This window comes from Triticum urartu, chromosome 1 (assembly GCF_003073215.2).
Source record: "Triticum urartu cultivar G1812 chromosome 1, Tu2.1, whole genome shotgun sequence".
Lineage (NCBI taxonomy): Eukaryota > Viridiplantae > Streptophyta > Magnoliopsida > Poales > Poaceae > Triticum > Triticum urartu.
The window spans coordinates 383,588,437-383,611,741 of NC_053022.1; positions in this window are offsets into that span (position 1 = coordinate 383,588,437).

Consider the following 23,305-nt stretch of genomic DNA (forward strand, 5'->3'; position numbering starts at 1 on the left):
TATTTCATCTAGCCAATTTTCCTCTAGAATTTTTGCAAGTTTCTGGTCAGTGGAAATGTTTGTGAAGGAAGTACCATTTTGGTTTATCCAGATGGTATGAAACCTATTTCAGCATCTTCACATGACCAAATAACTCTGCCCTGCCCAAGTTGAGCTTAAGTTGATAGTACATGTGAGAGCATCATCACGATCTTCATTTTGGACCATTTTAGTCAGTTGCAAAGCAACTATATTAATATTTGATCCTTTTGCCTCCAAAACCCCCAGGATTCTTGTCATTCCGTATTCAATCATCCCAGACAACACCATTTGACCCCATAAATTTCCTATTGATCAGCAGTGCTCTGCCAAGTTTGATGCAGCAAACTTCAGAGGAAGAATCCCATCGATCCAGTGCACCTCTTCTTGATCTATCGCTTCTCCCAGCCTCAGTGATGCAGGGACTTGTCACCAGACATCTCACGGCAGTCGCTCGTGTCCTCATCGTGCCAGTACTGTTGGTGACCATCGTTTTGGCATGCTATTGCCGCGTCCAAAGCGTCGTTTTGCCTCGGCCCTGCTCGTGCTTGTCGTCTTCAAGCGCGTGAACCTGTCCAGCGTGTTTCCCGCATCGTCGTCGTCTCTCTGGAGCTCTTGCCCCCTCCGTCTTCTTCTTCAATGAGTCGTCCCTGTTGCCGCACAGTTCCGGCCCGTGACCGCATCGTCTTCCTCGGTCGTGTCTTCTTCCTCCTCTTGGCCCCGAGCGCTGCCTCGTCTCCGTGACCTCTGCGCCTCGTCCTCTTCCCTCTCATCACCTTCCCGTGCCACCCCGTGCTCGCTGGCCATCGCGAGAGCTTGGCCGGACCCGAGCGGCGGCATCCATCTCGAACTGCCTTGCCCCGCCTATTTAAGCCAGACCCGACCCCCTCTGAGCTCACCACTCGCCTCCACTCACTCCTCTGGTCCCACCTAGCCACTTCCCTGAGCTCGAGGAGCTCCCGTTGCCCTCCCTCGCTGCCATGACCGGCGCGGTGCTCCGGCTAAATTAGCCCGAAGCCGAGCCCTCCTCCACCTCTAGCCACCACCATCGCCTTCCCCACACTCAAGTGATTCGCCGGAGCCACTATGGCCACGAGCCCATCTCCACCCGAGCCACCGTCCGCCGGCGCCCAAGTCCCGCTCGTCTTCGTCCTCTCCGAGCTCCGTGTCCTTGCTGACTGGATGCGCCTCGTCACGCTGAGTTCGCCGGTAGATCGCACGCCACGGGAAGTGGCCGGGATCACCGGCGAGCCTCGTCGGGGTGAGCTCCCCTACTCGGTCTGATGCGTCTAGGCAGGAGGAAGAAGAAGACCTGCTAGGCGGGCCCCGCATCGCCCCCGTCCCCACTAGTCAGCCGCACGGTGTTGACCCCGCCCCGCCATGTCATTTAAGTTGAGGCGTATTCCCTACAATACGTTTTCCACGCAGGAAAGCGTATTACCTTCTTCCTTGGCCAAAAATACGTTTTCACTTCTCGAAAATGTATTCCCTTCTAATGCGCTTTCAACTTTTCTGTCCAAGCCCTCTTTGCATATATTTTCATAATAAATAGGTCCCTGGCAGAAAACACTTCACAATTTTTTGCTCGACACTCCGATTGAGGTGAATCCGACGCCCACTTCTTCGTCTCATCGATCCCGTTCTGTTGGTGATACTTTAATTATGTGTTCACATTTTGAAAATGACCTTTATGCCCTTACCCTAATCAGCCCCCTCCGAGGGAGAACCCTTTCCGGTGATTCTTTCCGTGGCTTCACCGCACCTCTTCCCGGAGCTTTCTTCATCCCCAGGCAAGCCAAAACACTCACTTGCATGATGGCCATGTAGTAGCCATGGTTTTCAACTTGAATATTTAATACATTTCTGATTGCTTTGATACGGTTATCGTTGTTTCGGTGATGCTTATGGATTTGTGTTCACTTTCATGATATGTTTTTATGCACCTGGTTGTCATGTACTAGTTGCTAGTATTTCTATCATATGTCATGCTTGGTAGAGGTACATGTTGGTAATGGCCTTCGGTGCATGACTATCGTCGGTTCCGAGTACCGTTGTTATGCATGCTCCATTGCATTTAGTTGGTTAAATGCTTGCATGGTAGTAATATCGTTATGTTATTACCATGGTATTTATTTCTGATGCTAGTGGTCATGATATGCTTATGGTAGAGTTATGCTTGTGTTATTCATGTTTGTTCATGCTCATTCGGACATATGATTTATGGTTGGAGATTATGTTGCACATCCCTGCTCATGTTGGTATCATGCATTGTAGTTGCATCATGTTATCTTCATATGACTTGGCTAATTAATATGCAAGTTAAACCGGACTGTAATCGAACTTGAACATTTGTTGGCTGAGTCATAGTGCCATCGTATCAACCTGACCGGTGCAGCCACACTTGCCTTTATGGGAGGGTCCTAACTGGGTCTATTATCATGCCTCTCGCCGGTGCCTCCAACGAGGGAAGGTTATGCGCAGGCGCTACCTTGGCCGGGTAGGACGACATAAGCCTTGCGTTCCCTTGTTTGGTTTTGAGCTCATGTCCCTGTTTGGGACCGTTTTGCCACGACGGTGGCCATTGATGCCTTTGGTAGGCACGGGGCCACCCATGACTTAGCCCAGAGGGAGTTAGTCGGAGTGGCCGGGAGAGTATCAAGGCAGTAGGACGGTTTTGTCAGAACACTATTGGTCCACCCGAATGGGAGTGCGAGGCCATGGGTTCCGCGGTGTGGGTACAGTGTGCTAACCTATGTAGAGTGTGTGGTAAATCTATCGATAGCCGCGCCCGCGGATATGGGCCCAGTTCGTAGTCGGTCACACTATGGGCCAATAGTAATAATAATAATGATGTGCTTAATAACAACCCCGGTTCGATGATGAAAGAAGTTGTTTGATCTTTATGTGATCGTGAGAGGATCACCGTGGTATCGAGAATACCGAGTTGTTGGATATTTGTGGTGTTATGCTAGAATCACGGGTAAAAGTCAAGCTCCTTGTGGTCATGTATTGATTACTACGGTATTGTTTATACCAAGCTTGATTTGATCCTGAGATGATCGTGTGATGTCCGAGGATGGTAAGTGATGCATGTGATGGTTACGAGGTAACCCCGAGCAGAGTAAGTTGATGCATTATAGTGTCATCATGTTGCATGTTAGTATCATCATGTTTATATGTTCATGCCATGCTTATATTGGTCTATTGGTATCATGTTGTTCATGCCATGTTGTGTAGATCATATCATGTTAATCTTTGTTAACCTGTAGTTGACATGTTGTTGTTTGTGTTGAATGCTTCTGGTTATTGTGAGCTTGCAAGTACATTCAATGTACTGACCTGGCGTGTCATGCCAGCTTGCAGGTCAAGCCGGATTTGATTGCTTGTTTGTCGTGGATGCTCTGTTTGCGAGCTAGGATAAGCGTTCCAGCCAGATTCCCTGCGGAGTGGAGTTCACCACCGTCTTCGTTGTTCCGCTGCTTCGAGTGGTTTTGCTGCTTCCATAGAGCAACAGTGCCAAGCGTAGTGTCGCCGTGCCGATGTAACCCCTTGTACCCAGAATAGATTGTAATAAAGAGCTGATTTGTTCTATGCTAAGAAGTGCTGTATTCCAGAAGACTTCTCCTCGATCTCTGGGATGGAATACGGGGCGTTCCGGTTTCTCTGAGCCGGGGTGCCACAAAGTTCGACTACATCAACTGTGTTGCCGAACGCTTCCGCTTTCAGTCTACGAGGGTACGTGGACACACTCTCCCCCTATCGTTGCTATGCATCTCCTAGATAGATCTTGCATGAGCATAGGATTTTTTTGAAATTGCATGCTACGTTCCCCAACACTACAATAGAAACGGGGTCCTGATGATCGGGAGGGGTTTGGCGTACCGCAAAACCGAGGAAGCGGACTTCTGTTCGAGCGCCTACGGTCAAAACGGGGTCTTGTTCATCAGGAGGGGTGTGGCACCGCAAAACGGGACTTCGTGGGCTACTGTTCATCCACCGTCTACTGCCTCGCCCCTACCTCCACGCGCTACTGTTTCATCCACCATCGACTTCCTCCACCCTCCACCAGCTACTATTCATCTAGCCTCCATGGGGTCCTGTTCATCCACCCCCAACCGACTGGGGTGTAGCGGCTGATCAGGGTCTTGTTCATCCAGCGGCAACCGCCTACTACCACGGGGCCCTATTCATCCAACCCCCACCGGCTGGGGTGGGGCGTACGTACAAGCCGACAGCAGCAACGGGAACTGTTCATCCACAACCAACCAACCGGCTAGACTCTCCCTGCATGTCTTGACTCATTCTACATATCGCGCATGCGGCAGCAAGGGGCACTATTCATCCAGAGGCAACCCAACACACCGGCTTGATGGAAATATGCCACAGAGGCAATAATAAAATGGTTATTATTATATTTCCTTAATCATGATAAAGGTTTATACTTCATGCTAAAATTGTATTGACTGGAAAATTAAATACATGTGTGGATACATAAACAAATATCGTGTCTCTAATGAGCCTCTACTAGACTAGCTCGTTGTTCAAAAGATGGTTAAGGTTTCCTAACCATAGACATGTGTTGTCATTTGATAACGGTATCACATCATTAGGAGAATGATGTGATGGACAAGACCCATCCGTTAGCTTAGCATATTGATCGTTCAGTTTATTTCTATTGCTTTATTAATGTCAAATACATATTCCTTCGACTATGAGATTATGCAACTCCCGGATACCATAGGAATACCTTGTGTGCTATCAAACATCACAACGTAACTGGGTGATCATAAAGATGCTCTATAGGTAACTTCAAAGGTGTTTGTTGGGTTGGCATAGATCGAGATTAGGATTTGTCACCCCGAGTATTAGAGAGGTATCTCTGGGCCCTCTCGGTAATACACATCATAAGAAGCCTTGCAAGCAAAGTAACTAAGGAGTTAGTTGCAAGATGATGTATTATGGAACAAGTAAAGAGACTTGCCGTTAACGAGATTGAGCTAGGTATGAAGATACCGACGATCGAATCTCGGGCAAGTAACATACCAATGGACAAAGGGAATTACATATGTTGTCAAAAGGTTCGACCGATAAAGATCTTCGTACAATATGTAGGAGCCAATATGAGCATCTAGGTTCCTCTATTGCTTATTGACCGGAGAGGTGTCTCGGTCATGTCTACATACTTCTCAAAACCATAGGGTCCGCACGCTTAATGTTCGCTGATGATATAGTATTATATGAGTTATATGATTTGGTGACCAAATGTTGTTCAAAGTCCAGGATGAGATCACGGACATGACAAGGAGCTCCGGAATGGTCCGGAGGTAAAAAATTGACATATAGGATGATGATATTCGGACACCGGAAGAGTCTCAGAGTGCACTAGGTAGTTACTGGATCACCGGAAGGGGTTCTGGGAACCCCCGGGAGTTATATGGGCCAAAAGAGGGGAGCACACTAGCCCACAAGGGGCTGGCGCGGCCCTCCTATGGCAGACGGCCTAGGGGAGGAAAGGAAAGGGGGGATTTGGCCTCCCCCTTCCTTTCTCCGAGAAGCAAATATGGAAAGGGGGCGCGGCTAAGCGCAGGAGCCCAAGTAGGATTCGGTCCTACTTGGGGTGCCCCTTGGCCTCTCCCCTCTCCCCCACCTATATATATGTGGGCCACTACTTCGCCGTCCTGCTGGATCAAGAAGGCGAGGACGTCACCGAGTTGAACGTGTGCTGAACGCGGAGGTGTCGTACGTTCGGTACTCGATCAGTTGGATCACGAAGAAGTCTGACTACATCAACTGCGTTACTATACGCTTCCGCTTATAGTCTAGGAGGGTACGTAGACACACTCTCCCCTCTCGTTGATATGCATCTCCATGGATATATCTTGCGTGTGCGTAGAATTTTTTTTGTTCCATGCAACATTTCCCAACATGGCTAGCTACGTCTCGCACGGGGGCTTGATCGGCTTAAGTGAGCAGCGAGAAGGATCGATCGGGTTCAGTTAGCAATGAAGGGTGATACGTCTCCGTCGTATCTACTTTTCCAAACATGTTTGCCCTTGTTTTGGACTCTAACTTGCATGATTTGAATGGAACTAACCCGGATTGACGTTGTTTTTAGCGGAATTGCCATGGTGTTATTTATGTGCAGAAACAAAAGTTCTTGGAATGACCTGAAACTTCACGGAATGTCTATTTGGAAATAATAAAAAAAATCCTTGCAAAAGATGAAGACCAGGGAGCCCACACCCTAGCCACGAGGGTGGGGGGCGTGCCTGCCCCCCTAGGGCGCGCTCCCTACCTCATGGGCCCCCTGGAGCTCCTCCGACCTCGACTCCAACTCTATATATTTGGTTTCGGAGAGAAAAAAATCGAGGAGAAGGATTCATCGCGTTTTACGATACGAAGCCGCCGCCAAGCCCTAAAACCTCTCGGGAGGGCTGATCTGGAGTCCGTTCGGGGCTTCGGAGAGGGGAATCCGTCGCCATCATCATCATCAACCTTCGTCCATCACCAATTTCATGATGCTCACTGCCGTGCGTGAGTAATTCCATCGTAGGTTTGCTGGACGGTGATGGGTTGGATGAGATTTATCATATAATCGAGTTAGTTTTGTTAGGGTTTGATCCCTAGTATCCACTATGTTCTGAGATTGATGTTGCTATGACTTTGCTATGCTTAATGCTTGTCACTAGGGCCCGAGTGCCATGTTTTCAGATCTGAACCTATTATGTTTTCATCAATATATGAGAGTTCTTGATCCTATCTTGCAACTCTATAGTCACCTATTATGTGTTATGATTCATTAACCCTGAAGTGACAATAATTGGGATACTTACCGGTGATGACCGTAGTTTGAGGAGTTCATGTATTCACTATGTGTTAATGCTTTGGTCCGGTACTCTATTAAAAGGAGGCCTTAATATCCCTTAGTTTTCGCTAGGACCCCGTTGCCACGGGAAGGTAGGACAAAAGATGTCATGCAAGTTCTTTTCCATAAGCACGTATGACTATATTCAGAATACATGCCTACATTACATTGATGAATTGGAGCTAGTTCTGTGTCACCCTAGGTTATGACTGTTACATGATGAACCGCATCCGGCATAATTGTCTATCACTGATCCATTGCCTACGAGCTTTCCATATATTGTTCTCCGCTTATTTACTTTCCGTTGCTATTGCTATCATCACTACAAGATACCAAAAACGTTACTTTTGATATCATTACCTTTTGCTACCGTTACCACTACTATCATATTACTTTGCTACTAAATACTTTGCTGCAGATATTAAGTTTCCAGGTGTGGTTGAATTGACAACTCAGCTGCTAATACTTGAGAATATTCTTTGGATCCCCTTGTGTCGAATCAATAAATTTGGGTTGAATACTCTACCCTCGAAAACTGTTGCGATCCCCTATACTTGTGGGTTATCAAGACTATTTTCTGGCGCAGTTAGCGGGGAGCATAGCTCTATTCTTTGAGTCACTTGGGATTTATATCTGCTTATCATTATGAAGAACTTGAGAGATCGAAAAACCAAGATTTATCCCTCAACTACGAGGGGAGGTAAGGAACAGTCATCTAGCTCTGCACTTGATTCACCTTCTGTTTTGAGTAAGCTTGCGACACCTAAACCTGCTTCTGCTATTCGTTCTGATATGTCGCATGTTATTGATGATGGCACTTCTGCTATGCATGATACTTATGATGAAACTACTTCTATGCTTGATACTACTGTGCCACTTGGTGAATTTCTTGATGAACAACTTGGTAGGGTTAGAGAGAATGAAAATATTGAATCCGATAATATTGATGAAAGTGATGATGAAGACTCTTCCCGTAATAATGAATCGCATGTTATTCCTGAGGGTTATGTTTTTGAAAAAGAAGCTGCTTTAGCTATTTTAGCTTGCAAAGATAGATACGAACTCAAGAGGTTATTAGCTAAATGGAAGCAACAATCTCTAAATGCTAGAATGAAACCTGACCCTGCTTTTGCTACTTCACCTATCTGTGTTACTGATAAGGATTATGAATTCTCTGTTGATCCTGATATAATTACTTTGGTTGAATCTGACCCTTTTCATGGCTATGAATCTAAAACTGTTGTGGCACATCTTACTAAATTAAATGATATAGCCACCCTGTTCACTAATGATGAGAGAACTCGCTATTTTTATATCCTTAAAATATTTCCATTCTAATTAAAGGGTGATGCTAAGATATGGTTTAATTCTCTAGATCCTGGTTGTGTGCGTAGTCCCCAGGATATGATTTATTACTTCTCTGCTAAATATTTCCCTGCTCATAAGAAACAAGCTGCTTTGAGGGATATATATAATTTTGTGCAAATGGAAGAAGAGAGTATCCCACAAGCTTGGGGGAGGCTTCTCCAATTACTTAATGCTTTGCCTGAACATCCTCTTAAGAAAAATGAAATACTTGATATCTTCTATAATGGACTAACCGATGCTTCCAGAGATTACCTGGATAGTTGTGCTGGTTCTGTTTTCAGGGAAAGAACACCTGATGAAGCTGAAATTCTATTGAATAATATGTTAACAAATGAAAATAATTGGACACTTCCTGAGCCTATTCCTAAACCAACTCCGAAGAAGAGAGGTGTTCTATTTCTCAATCCTGAAGATATGCAAGAGGCAAAGAAGTCTATGAAAGAAAATGGTATCAAAGCTGAAGATGTTAAAAATTTACCTCCTATTGAAGAAATACATGGTCTTAATTTACCACCTGTTGAAGAAACACATGGTCTTGATAACCCGACACAGGTAGTAAAGGTAAATTCTCTCTATAGATATGATAAAGCTGAAATCACATTTACTAAGTTTGCTAGCCCGTGCTTAGATGAGTTTGATAAATTTATGGTTAAGCAAGAAGACTTCAATGCTTATTTTGGTAGACAATTGAAATACAATTCAAATATGCTTGAACACTTGGGTGATTATATGGCTAATGCCAAAGGTGAACTTAAACTTATTAGTAAACATGCTTCTATGGTTACCACTCAAGTAGAACAAGTACTTAAAGCTCAAAATGACATGCTCAATGAATTGAATAGTAAGAAAAATGATAATGTTGTTAGATTGGCCACTAGAACTGGTAGAATGACTCAGGAACCTTTGTATCCTGAAGGCCACCCTAAGAGAATTGAGCAAGATTCTCAGAGAAATAATATAGATGCACCTAGTCCTTCTAAAAGGAAGAAAAAGAAAAATGATAGGACTTTGCATGCTTCTAGTGAACCTATTGCTGAAACACCTGAGAATCCAAATGATATTTCTATTTCTGATGCTGAAACTCAATCTGGTAATGAACCTGAAACTAGTGATAATGTTAATAATAATGTTCATGATGATGCTCAACCTAGTAATGATAATGATATAGAAATTGAACCTGATGTTGATCTTCATAACCCACAATCAAAGAATCAACGTTATGATAAGAAAGACTATGTTGCTAGGAAACATGGTAAAGAAAGAGAACCATGGATTCAGAAACCCATGCCTTTTCCTCCCAAACCATCCAAGAAAAAGGATGACGAGGATTTTGAGCGCTTTGCTGAAATGATTAGACCTATCTTTTTGCGTATGCGATTAACTGATATGCTTAAAATGAATCCTTATGCTAAGTACATGAAAGAAATTGTTACTAATAAAAGAAATATATCGGAAGCTGAAATTTCCACCATGCTTGCTAATTATACTTTTAAGGGTGGAATACCTAAGAAACTAGGAGATCCAGGAATACCCACTATACCATGCTCCATTAAAATAAACTATGTTAAAACTGCTTTATGTGATCTTGGAGCCGGTGTTAGTGTTATGCCTCTCTCTTTATATCGTAGACTTGATTTGGATAAGTTGACACCTACTGAAATATCTTTGCAAATGGCTGATAAATCAACCGCTATACCTGTCGATATTTGTGAGGATGTGCCTGTTGTAGTTGCAAGCGTTACTATTTTAACGGACTTTGTTATTCTTGATATTCCCGAGGATGATAATATGTCTATTATTCTTGGAAGACCCTTTTTGAATATTGCATGGGCTGTTATTGATTGCACTAAAGGCAATGTCACTTTTCATGTTAATTGTAATGAGCATACGGTACACTTTTCGAGGAAACAACCTCAAGTCCACATTATCAATTCTATTGGAAAAATTCCATCGATTATTTTTGGAGGTTTTGAATTTCCTCTTCCTACTGTCAAGAAGAAATATGATATTCTTATTGTTGGGGATGTGCATATCCCCGTTGAGGTAACATAGTGTTATTCGAAATTTCTCCAGTTCCATGTTATTCGAATGAGTTCGTTAACAAGACTTGATCAACCTTGTTAGTGGATTCCTTTTGATGAGCATGAGGTGGATGAAACTAGAAGGCACAACTCTCTTTATCTTCCTTTTACTTTCTGTTATTTATATTAAATAAAATAAAAATAAGTATTTTCCGTCTGTTACCTGAATTATCCATGCAATATAAAAATACCCCGAAAATAAAAGTTCTCCAAATGCCCTGAAATTTAAATATGTTTTTTCTGGAATATTTGAGAATATTTGGCACTGAGAACACAGCAGGGGGAGTTGGCACTTGGCCACGAGGGCCACGGGCGCGCCCTACCCCCTGGGCGCGCCCCCTGCCTTGTGGGCCCACGGTGGCCCCCCTCCACTTATTCCTGCACCCACACACTTCTTCTTCCTCCCACAAACACGAATATCCAGCTCAAGCACGAGTTCTAGTTCATTTTACTGCCATTTTCGATCTCCTTTCTCAAAGCACCTCTCACAAAACTGCTTGGGGAGATTGTTCCTTGGTATGTGACTCCTCCATTAGTCCAATTAGTTTTCGTTCTAGTGCTTTATTCGTTGCAATTTTTTGCTGCTTAGATGACCATGTTCTTGAGCTTGCATGTCAAATTTATATGGTCAAAAGTAGTTTTGATGCATGATATAGGCTCTAGGCACTTGTAGGAGTAGTTGCTATCAATTTTATTGAGTTTGGTTCACTTTTATTTTGAAGTTACTAAAAATTTCAGAAAATTTTCATTGTATCATCCATGCTAGTTTATTTTCCTTTTTATGCTTTCTTCTTGTGTGTTTAATAAACCTTAAGAAAAACCAAAAAATTAGTTGTAGCTTTTAATTAGTTTACTTTCAATGCTTGTAGTAGTAATTAAAAAGAAAACCCAAAAAGATTTCATGTTCTTCTTTTACTTGTTGGGAGCTTTCCCGTGTAAATAGTTTTATTTCTTTTCTTTGGGGGTCGATAAGAGAAGACCATAATTAAATTGTTGAAGTGGCTCTTATATGCATTATTGTTGATCTGACAAAAGAGCCCATATTGCCTTGTCTTCTCCTGTTTATTGAATGCTTGCAGATTCCAGCTTAGTCCAATGCACGTGCACTATTATTATTATTATCCACATCGTTCGGTCGTGCAAATGAAAGGCAATTATGACGATATATGATGGACTGACTGAGATGAGAAAAGCTGGTATGAACTCGACCTCTCTTGTTTTTGTAAATATGATTAGTTCATCGTTCCTGATTCAGCCTATTATGAATAAACATGTTTGCAATGACAACCAGAGATCATAGTTTCTTGTGCCATGCTTGATTAGCTAGGAGCTTATAATGGTTTACCTTGCATGCCAACATGCTATTAAAATGGTTGTGATGTGGTATGATAGGGTGGTATCCTCCTCTGAATGATTTAAGTGACTTGACTTGGCACATGTTTGATAACCCACAAGTATAGGGGATTGCAACAGTTTTCGATAAGTAAGAGTGTCGAACCCAATGAGGAGATAAAGGTAGAACAAATATTCCCTCAAGTTCTATCGACCACCGATACAACTCTACGCACGCTTAACGTTCGCTTTACCTAGAACAAGTATGAAACTAGAAGTACTTTGTAGGTGTTATTGGATAGGTTTGCAAGATAATAAAGAGTACGTAAATAAAAAGTAGGGGCTGTTTTGATAAAGAAACAATAAAGTAAATATAGCGAGTGTGGAAAAGTGGTGGTAGGAGTTGCGAAATTGCCCCTAAGCAATTGACTACTTTACTAGACCGAAAGCAAGTATTATGTGGGAGAGGCCACTGCTAGCATGTCATCCCTGACTTGGAATTCTATGCACTTATGATTGGAACTATTAGCAAGCATATGCAACTACTAAAGTTCATTAAGGTAAAACCCAACCATAGCATTAAGATATATTGGTCCCCCTTCAATCCCGTATGCATCAATTTCTATGCTAGGTTGAAGCTTCTGTCACTCTTGCCCTCCAATACATAGTCCTATCAACATACAACTAACCCTAGGGTGTGATCCACGTGCCCAATCATATGATGGGCACCAAAGGACAGCAACATAACCACAAGAAAATTAAATCAATCATAGCAATTCATCAACCACCGATAGGACAATGAAAATCTACTCAGACATCATAGGATGGCAACACATCATTGGATAATAATATGAAGCATAAAGCACCATGTTCAAGTAGAGGGTACAGCGGGTTGCGGGAGAGTGGACCGCTGTAGATAGAGGGGGGAAGGTGATGGAGATGTTGGTGAAGATGACGGAGGTGTTGGTGTAGATCGCGGTGATGATGATGGCCCCCGGTGGCACTCCGGTGCCACCGGAAGCGAGGGGGAGAGAGCCCCCCTCCTTCTTCTTCTTCTTCCTTGACCTTCTCCCTAGATGGGAGAAGGGTTTCCCCTCTGGTCCATGGTCTCCATGGCGTGGGAGGGGCGAGAGCCCCCCCCCCCCCCCCAGATTGGGTATGTCTCTCTGTCTCTCTTTGTTTCTGCGTTTTCAGATTCTTCCCTTTCACCGTTTCTTATATTCCCGGAGATCCGTAACTCCGATTGGGCTGAAATTTTGACACGATCTCTATCCGGATATTAGATTTCTTGCGGGAAAGAAGGGCATCAACCGCCTTACGGGTGGCCCACGAGGGTCAGGGGCGCGCCCCCTGCCTCGTGGCCACCTCGGGCACCGTCTCGCGTGGATTTTTCTTCCCAAAAATCATATATATTCCAAAAAAATCTCCGTCAGTTTTTATTCCGTTTGGACTCCGTTTGATATGGATATTCTGCGAAACAAAAAACATGCAACAAATAGGAACTGGCACTGGCTACTGGATCAATATGTTAGTCCCAAAAATAGTATAAAAAGTTGCCAAAAGTATATGAAAGTTGTAGAATATTGGCATGGAACAATCAAAAATTATAGATACGACGGAGACGTATCAATGTTCACACATGTAGTTGAAACAAAATCAACATAGCCTTCACGATATTTATGTTCATAGTGGATTATATCCTACTCATTCTTGCATTCGGTGTTGATTAATTTTAATGCATGTTCATGACTGTTGTCGCTCTCTAGCTGGTCACTTCCCAGTCTTTTGCAAGCCTTCACCTGTACTAAGAAGGAATACTGCTTGTGCATCCAAATCCCATAAACCCCAAAGTTGTTCCATATGAGTCCACCATACCTACCTATTTACGGTATCTACCTGCCGTTCCAAGTAAATTTATATGTGCCAAACTCTAAACCTTCAAATAAATATCCTGTTTTGTATGCTCGAATAGCTCATGTATCAACTAGGGTTGTCCGTATCTTCCATGTTAGGCGGGTTATTCTCAAGAGGAGTGGACTCTGCTCCTCACTCACGAGAAAGTGGCTGGTCACCGGGATGCCCAGTCCCATGCTTTATGCAAACTAAATCAAAATAATTGCAAAACAAAACTCCCCCTGGGACTCTTGTTAGTTGGAGGCACTCGTTGTTTCGAGCAAGCCATGGAATGATCCTTGTTGGTGGAGGGGGAGTATAAACTTTACCATTCTGTTTGGGAACTGCCTATAATGTGTGTAGCATGGAAGATATCGCCATCTCTTGGTTGTTATGGACAATGAAAGTATACCGCTCAAAATATTACCCACCTCTATTTCAAAACTAAGCTCTGGCACCTCTACAAATCCCTGCTTCCCTCTACGAAGGGCCTATCTATTTACTTTCATGTTGAGTAATTATCCTCTTATTAAAAAGCACCAGTTGGAGAGCACCACTGACATTTGCATTCATTACGGTTAGTTTACATTGAGTATGACTTGACTGGATCTTTTTTACCATGAATTACAATGTCTAGTCAGTCCTTGATCTTTAAAGGTGATCTGCATTTATGTTTTGCGGTCTCAGAAAGGGCTAGCGAGATACCATCTTGTTACATTATATCACGATTGTTTTGAGAAAGTGTTGTCATCCGAGATTTATTATTATTGCTCGCTAGTTGATTATGCCATTGATATGAGTAAACATGAGACCTATGTGTTATTGTGAATATGCTTAGTTCATAATCTTTGCTAAAAATGTGAATGTTGGCTTTACATATTTACAACAACAAGAGCAAACAGAGTTTGCAAAAGTTTTTCTTTATCACTTTCAGTTTATCAACTGAATTGCTTGAGGACAAGCAAAGGTTTAAGCTTGGGGGAGTTGATACGTCTCCGTCGTATCTACTTTTCCAAACACTTTTTCCCTTGTTTTGGACTCTAACTTGCATGATTTGAATGGAACTAACCCGGACTGATGATGTTTTCAGCAGAATTGCCATGACGTTATTTATGTGCAGAAACAAAAGTTCTTGGAATGACCTGAAACTTCACGGAACGTCTATTTGGAAATAATAATAAAAAATCCTTGCAAAAGATGAAGACCAGGGGGCCCACACCCTAGCCACGAGGGTGGGGGCGCGCCTGCCCCCCTAGGGCGCGCCCCCTACCTCGTGGGCCCCCTGGAGCTCCTCCGACCTCGACTCCAACTCTATATATTTGGTTTCGGAGAGAGAAAAACAGGGACAAGGATTCATCGCGTTTTACGATACGGAGCCGCCGCCAAGCCCCAAAAACTTCTCGGGACGGCTGATCTGGAGTCCGCTCGGGGCTCTGGAGAGGGGAATCCGTCGCCATCGTCATCATCAACCTTCCTCCATCACCAATTTCATGATGCTCACCGCCATGCGTGAGTAATTCCATCGTAGGCTTGCTGGACGGTGATGGGTTGGATGAGATTTATCATGTAATCGAGTTAGTTTTGTTAGGGTTTGATCCCTAGTATCCACTATGTTCTGAGATTGATGTTGCTATGACTTTGCTATGCTTAATGCTTGTCACTAGGGCCCGAGTGCCATGTTTTCAGATCTGAACCTATTATGTTTTCATCAATATATGAGAGGTCTTGATCCTATCTTGCAAGTCTATAGTCACCTATTATGTGTTATGATCCGTTAACCCCGAAGTGACAATAATCGGGATACTTACCGGTGATGACCGTAGTTTGAGGAGTTCATGTATTCACTATGTGTTAATGCTTTGGTCCGGTACTCTATTAAAAGGAGGCCTTAATATCCCTTAGTTTCCTCTAGGACCCCGCTGCCATGGGAGGGTAGGACAAAAGATGTCATGCAAGTTCTTTTCCATAAGCATGTATGACTATATTCGGAATACATGCCTACATTACATTGATGAATTGGAGCTAGTTCTATGTCACCCTAGGTTACGACTGTTACATGATGAACCGCATCCGGCATAATTATCTATCACCCATCCATTGCCTACGAGCTTTCCATATATTGTTCTCCGCTTATTTACTTTCCGTTGCTATTGCTATCATCACTACAAAATACCAAAAACGTTACTTTTGCTATCATTACCTTTTTCTATCGTTACCACTACTATCATATTACATTTCTACTAAATACTTTGCTGCAGATATTAAGTTTCCAGGTGCGGTTGAATTGACAACTCAGCTGCTAATAATTGAGAATATTCTTTGGCTCCCCTTGTGTCGAATCAATAATTTTGGGTTGAATACTCTACCCTCGAAAACTGTTGTGATCCCCTATACTTGTGGGTTATCAAAGGGATCGATCAATCGGCTTCAATACATAGTGGGATCGATCGATCGTGTTCAATACGTAGCTAGCTAGTGCAATCGCTTGGGTTCAGTAAGCGAACACCTCACTCAGGTTCAGTTAGCGAGTGCCTCTCACACACACACGTACGAGAGAAATGCGCAAACCACACTACATCGCTCGGCCCGACCACCCACCGTAGCCGAGAACTCCCCAAAATTTTCCTCGTTCTCACTTCTTTACCATGATTTTTTACGTCATGGACGGCCCAAAGAATGCAATGCAGGTGCATCTCCGGATGACCCAGGATTAAAAGCCCATTTTTTGTCATGATTTTTTGTCATAGAAGTAGGATCCCACCACATCTATAAAGATACTTGTTTTGTCACAATTATCGTCATAGAAGTGTCATAACCATGAGAGAAAAAGTTTTTGTTCGGGCCATAATTTCACAGATGTGTCTTTTTTTTGCAGTGTTGGTTGCTCTGAGTGATTGATTGACAAGTATCAACTAGATCAACCCATCCTCCAAAGAACCTAAGAGAATCATAGTTGAGGAAACATCCAAAGCCAAAGTGATTGGGCATCACTTAAGAGATTGTCATGTGTGATCTGACTCTTGTTACCTTTCAAGACTTTGATCTTCCAGAGGGTTAGGAGCCATGTTTTGTGCATCCAAGAGGAATTTGTTGAGTGTCATAGAACGAGTCTGTGAAGGTTTTGGAAGTCTACCTTGAAGACTTACACGTGTGATTGGCATGGTCTAAGTGATCTTAGTGTTGGGATTCGTTGCATGGAAAACAAAAAAATTGTATGCACACGCAATGATCTATCCATGGAGATGCATAGCAATGAAGGGGGGGCGTGTCTACGTACCCTTGTAGACTGTAAGCAGAAGCGTTTAACAACGTGGTTGATGTAGTCAAACTTCTTCATGCTCCAACCGATCAAGTACCAAACGTACGACACATCCGCGTTCTGCACACGGTCAGCTCGTTGACGTCCCTCGAACTTTTGTTACCAATGCATGCTGAAGAGGTAGCAACACATGTAGAGCATCTTTATAATCACCCAGTTAAGTTGTGACATTTGATAGCACACAAGGTGTTCCTCCGGTATTCGGGAGTTGCATAATCTCATAGTCTGAGGAACATGTATAAGTCATGAAGAAAGCAATAGCAGAGAAACTAAACGATCATTATGCTAAACTAAAGGATGGGTATTGTCCATCACATCATCCAATTGAGGCTGAGGGAGAGTTCTGTCAGCACGACGGCGTGGCGATAGTGATGATGAAGTTTTACCAGCGCAGGGCTCCGCCTAAGCACTATGACGATATGACCGAGGTGTGTAACTATGGAGGGGGCACCACACACGTCTAAGAGAAACTTTTGTGTCCTTTGGGGTGCCCCCTCCCACGTATATAAAGGGGGGAGGAGGAGGAGGTTGGCCTAGAGGGGGCATGCGCCATGGGGAGTCCAACTAGGATTCCCAATCCTAGTTGGAGTCCCCTTCCATCCAAGAGAGGGAGAAGGAGGGAAGGAGGGGAGGAGGAAGAGGAGAGAAGGAAGGAGGGGGGGGCGCCGCCCCCTCCCCTAGTCAATTCGGACTGGGCAGGGGGGCGCGCGCCAGCTCTGGCCGGCCCTCTCTCTTCTCCACTAAGGCCCATGATGGCCCATTAACTTCCCAAGGGGGGTTCCGGTAACCCCCGGCACTCCGAAACTTATCCGAAATGACCCGAACCATTCCAGTGTCTGAATGTAGCCTTCCAATATATGAATCTTTATGTATCGACCATTTCGAGACTCCTCGTAGTGTCCGTGATCTCATCCAGGACTCCGAACAAACTTCGGTTCATCAAAACACGAAACTCATATTCAAATCATCATCGAACGTTAAGCGTGCGAACCCTACGGGTTCAAGAACTATGTAGACATGACCGAGACACATCTCCGGTCAATAACCAATAGCGGAACCTGGATGCTCATATTGGTTCCCACATATTCTATGAAGATCTTTATCGGTCAAACCGCATAACAACATACATTGTTCCCTTTGTCATCGGGAGATATGTTACTTGCCCGAGATTCGATCGTCGGTATCATCATACCTAGTTCAATCTCGTCACCGGCAAGTCTCTTTACTCGTTCCGTAATGCATCATCCCGTGACTAACTCATTAGTCACATTGCTTGCAAGGCTCATAGTGATGTGCATTACCGAGAGGGCCCAGAGATAACTCTCCGATACACGGAGTGACAAATCCTAATCTCGATCTATGCCAACTCAACAAACACCATCGGAGACACCTGTAGAGCATCTTTATAATCACCCAGTTACGTTGTGACGTTTGATATCACACAAGGTGTTCCACCGGTATCCGGGGGTTGCATAAAAGACCCATATGTTATCTTAGCATAATGATTGTTCAGTTTTTCTGCTATTGCTTTCTTCATGACTTATACATGTTCCTCAGACTATGAGATTATGCAGCTCCCGAATACCGGAGGAACACCTTGTGTGCTATCAAACGTCACAACGTAACTGGGTGATTATAAAGATGCTCTACAGGTGTTTCTACCTCTTGAGCATGCATTGGTAACAAAAGTTCGAGGGACGTTACCGAGCTGAACGTGTGCTGAACGCGGAGGTGGCGTACGTTCGGTGCTTGGATCGGTTGGATCGCGAAGACGTTCGACTACATCAACCGCGTTATTAAACACTTCCGCTTTCGGTCTATGAGGGTACGTAGACACACTCTCCCCTTTCGTTGCTATGCATCTCCTAGATAGATCTTGCGTGATCGTAGGTAATTGTTTTTGAAATACTGCGTTCCGCAACACATGCATGCGCCTATAAGAGTCTCGCGTGCCCGCGAGACATTTTCCTAGGCCGCCGCGGTGCGGCGGGACATCTCTGCTGCATTCGCAGCACGACGAGACATCTCTTCTGCTTCCGTGGCATGGCCGGACCAATCTGCTACATCGATGGCAGCGGGACCTCTGTGCTGCTACGGCCACGCAGCAGGATGATACGTCTCTAACGTATCTATAATCTTTGATTGTTCCATGCTATTATATTATCTGTTTTGGATGTTTAATGGGCTTTATTATGCACTTTTATATTATTTTTGGGACTAACCTATTAACCGAAGGCCCAGTGCAAATTGTTTTTTTGCCTATTTCAGTGTTTCGCAGAAAAGGAATATCAAACGGAATCCAAACGGAATGAAACCTTCACGAGGACAGTTTTTGGAACAAACGCAATCCAAGAGACTTGGAGTGGACGTCAAGAAAGAAACGACGAGGCCACGAGGCAGGAGGGCGCGCCCCCCACCCTCGTGGGCCCCTCGCAGCTCCACCGACCTACTTTTTCCTCCTATATATACCCATACACCCTAAAAACATCCAGGAGCACCACGAAACCCTATTTCCACCGCCGCAACCTTCTGTACCCGTGAGATCCCATCTTTGGGCCTTTTCCGGTGCTCCGTCGGAGGGGGAATCGATCACAGAGGGCTTCTACATCAACACCATAGCCTCTCCAATGATGTGTGAGTAGTTTACCACAGACCTTCGGGTCCATAGTTACTAGCTAGATGGCTTCTTTTGTCTCTTTGGATCTCAATACAAAGTTCTCCTCGATTCTTTTGGAGATCTATTCGATGTAATTCTTTTTGCGGTGTGTTTATCTAGATCCGATGATTATCTATGAACAATATTTTATTCTTCTCTAAATTCTTTTATGCATGATTTAAATATCTTCGCAAGTCTCTTCGAATTATCAGTTTGGTTTGGCCTACTAGATTGATCTTTCTTGCAATGGGAGAAGTGCTTAGCTTTGGGTTCAATCTTGCGGTGTCCTTTCCCAATGATAGCAGGGGCAGCAAGGCACCTATTGTATTGTTGCCATCGAGGATAAAAAGATGGGTTTTATATCATATTGCTTGAGTTTATCCCTCTACATCATGTCATCTTGCCTAATGTGTTACTCTGTTCTTATGAACTTAATACTCTAGATGCATGCTAGATAGCGGTCGATGTGTGGAGTAATAGTAGTGGATGCAGAATCGTTTTGTTATACTTGTCACAGAGTGATGCCTATATACATGATCATGCCTAGATATTCTCATAACTATGCGCTTTTCTATCAATTGCTCGACAGTAATTTGTTCACCCACCGTAGAGTATGCTATCTTGAGAGAAGCCACTAGTGAAACCTATGGCCCCCGGGTCTATTCTCCATTATATTATTTTCCCGTCAACTTGCCAATCTTATTTTGCAATCTTTATTTTCCAATCTATACAACAAAATACCAAAAATATTTATCTTATTATCTTTATCAGATCTCACTTTTGCAAGTGGCCGTGAAAATAAGATTTGCGTGTAGTCTCCTACTGTATTGATACCTTTATCGCGTTGGTTGCAAGGTTCTTGATTGTTTGTGCAGGTACGAGGGATTTGCGTGTAGTCTCCTACTGTATTGATACCATGGTTCTCAAAACTGAGGGAAATACTTACTCTACTTTGCTGCATCACCCTTTCCTCTTCAAGGGAAAACCAACGCATGCTCAAGAGGTAGCAAGAAGGATTTCTGGCGCCATTGCCGGGGATATTTGCACTAAGTCAAGTCAAGATTTGATCTCCCATCAACTAGCCATTTCTGGCGCCGTTGCTAGGGAGATCTATGCACATGTCAAGACATACCAAGTACCCATCACAAACTCTTATCCCTCGCATTACATTATTTGCCATTTGCCTCTGGTTTTCCTCTCCCCCACTTCACCCTTGCCGTTTTATTCGCCCTCTTTTCCGTTCGCCCTTTTCGCCTGCTTCTTGTGTGCTGGTATGTTGGATTGTTTACCGCGATGGCTCTGCCAAAAAGCGTTGATCCTCACCTTACAAGGTTGGAAGAAATTGAAAACAACGTTAGAAGTTTTATGTCCTTGCAATTTGAGCATAATAATTTCTTCAGAAACGAGCTTAAAGAACAAAAAAGTTTTATGGAGTACATGAATAAAGAGCTCGATGATATGTCTAAAGAATTTTATGGTTTGAAATCTCAGTTCTCTCATCTTGAAAACTTAATAGCCCAAATTTCGGATAAGCAGGCCACCTTAGTTAAAAAGATGGCCGCCAAACCGAAAGAGCTAGAGGGTAATAATGATGAAGATCTAAAAGTGATTGATGTGTGTCCTATCAAATCTTTGTTTTCCAATATGAATCTTGATAAATATGGGACTGGAGATGAGTCAACTTTAGTTAAAAGGCGTCCCAATGATTCGGAGTTTTTAGATCTTGATGCAAAAATTGGTAAAAGTGGGATTGAAGAGGTCAAAACTTTACATAGCAATGAACCACTATTTTGGGTTTCAAGGAGTTTAATTATGATAATTGCTCTTTGATAGATTGTATTTCCTTGTTGCAATCCGTGTTAAATTCTCCTCATGCTTATAGTCAAAACAAAGCTTTTACCAATCATATCGTTGATGCTTTAATGCAATCTTATGAAGAAAAGCTTGAATTAGAAGTCTCTATGCCTATAAAACTTTATGATGAGTGGGAACCTACTATTAAAATTAAGATTAAATATCATGAGTGTTATGCTTTATGTGATTTGGGTGCTAGTGTTTCCACGATTCCAAAAATTTTGTGTGATGTGTTAGGTTTCCGTGAATTTGATGATTGTTCTTTAAATTTGCATCTTGCGGATTGCACTATTAAGAAACCTATGGGAAGGATTAATGATGTTCTTATTGTTGCAAATATGAATTATGTGCCCGTAGATTTCATTGTTCTTGATATAGATTGCAATCCTACATGTACTATTATTCTTGGTAGACCTTTCCTTAGAACGATTACTGCAATTATTGATATGAAAGAAGGAAATATTAGATTCCAATTTCCATTAAGGAAAGACATGGAACATTTTACTAGGAAGAAAATTAAATTACCTTATGAATCTATTATGAGAGCCACTTATGGATTGCATACCAAAGATGACAATACCTAGATCTATTCTTGCTTTTATGCCTAGCTAGGGGCGTTAACGGTAGCGCTTGTTGGGAGGCAACCCAATTTTATTTTTGTTTCTTGCTTTTTGTTCCTGCTTAGTAATAAATAATTCATCTATCCTCTATTATTATTATTGTGTTTTTTATGTTTTAATTAGTGTTTGTGCCAAGTAAAGCCTTTAGGATCTTCTTGGATGATAGTTGTTTGATCTTGCTGAAAAACAGAAAGTATGCGCTCACGAGAATAATTTTCATTTTTAACCAGAGAGTGATAAAATACCAATTACAGCTGCAGTAGATCAATATATATATATATTATTTAGGATGTCCTAATTTTTTAGGATTTTTGGAGTTACATAAGTATTCGAAACCTACAAATTACTACAGATTGTTCTGTTTTTGACAGATTCTGTTTTTCGTGTGTTGATTGCTTATTTTGATGAATCTATGGCTATTATCGGGGGTATGAACCATACAGAAGTTGAAATACAGTAGGTTTAACACCAATATAAATAAAGAATTATTTCATTACAATACCTTAAGTGGTGGTTTGTTTTCTTATACTAATGGAGCTCATGAGATTTTCTGTTGAGTTTTGTGTTGTGAAGTTTTCAAGTTTTGGGTAAAGATTTGATGGATTTTGGAATAATGAGTAGCAAGAGCCTAAGCTTGAGGATGCCCAAGGCACCCCAAGGTAGAATCCAAGGTCAACCAAAAGCCTAAGCTTGGGGATGCCCCGGAAGGCATCCCCTCTTTCGTCTTCGTTCATCGGTAAGTTTACTTTAGGCTATATTTTTATTCACCACATGATATGTGTTTTGCTTGGAGCGTCTTGTATGATTTGAGTCTTTGCTTATTAGTTTACCACGATCATCCTTGATGTACACACCTTTTGGAGAGACACGCATGAATTGGAATTTATTAGAATACTCTATGTGCTTCACTTATGTCTTTTGAGCTAGATAATTTTGCTCTAGTGCTTCACTTATATCTTTTTAGAGCACAGTGGTGGTTTTATTTTATAGAAATTATTGATCTCTCATTCTTCACTTAAATTATTTTGAGAGTCTTTTAGAACATCATGGTAATTTGCTTTGGTTATGAAATTAGTCCTAATATGGTAGGCATTCAAGATAGGTATGATAAAAAAAACTTTCATAAAAAGTGCATTGAATACTATGAGAAGTTTGATTCTTTATGATTGTTTTGAGATATGAAGTGTTGGGGAACACAGTAATTTTAAAAAAATTCCTACACACACGCAAGATCATGGTGATGCATAGCAATGAGAGGGAAGATTATCGTCCAGGTACCCTCATAGACTGTAAGCGGAA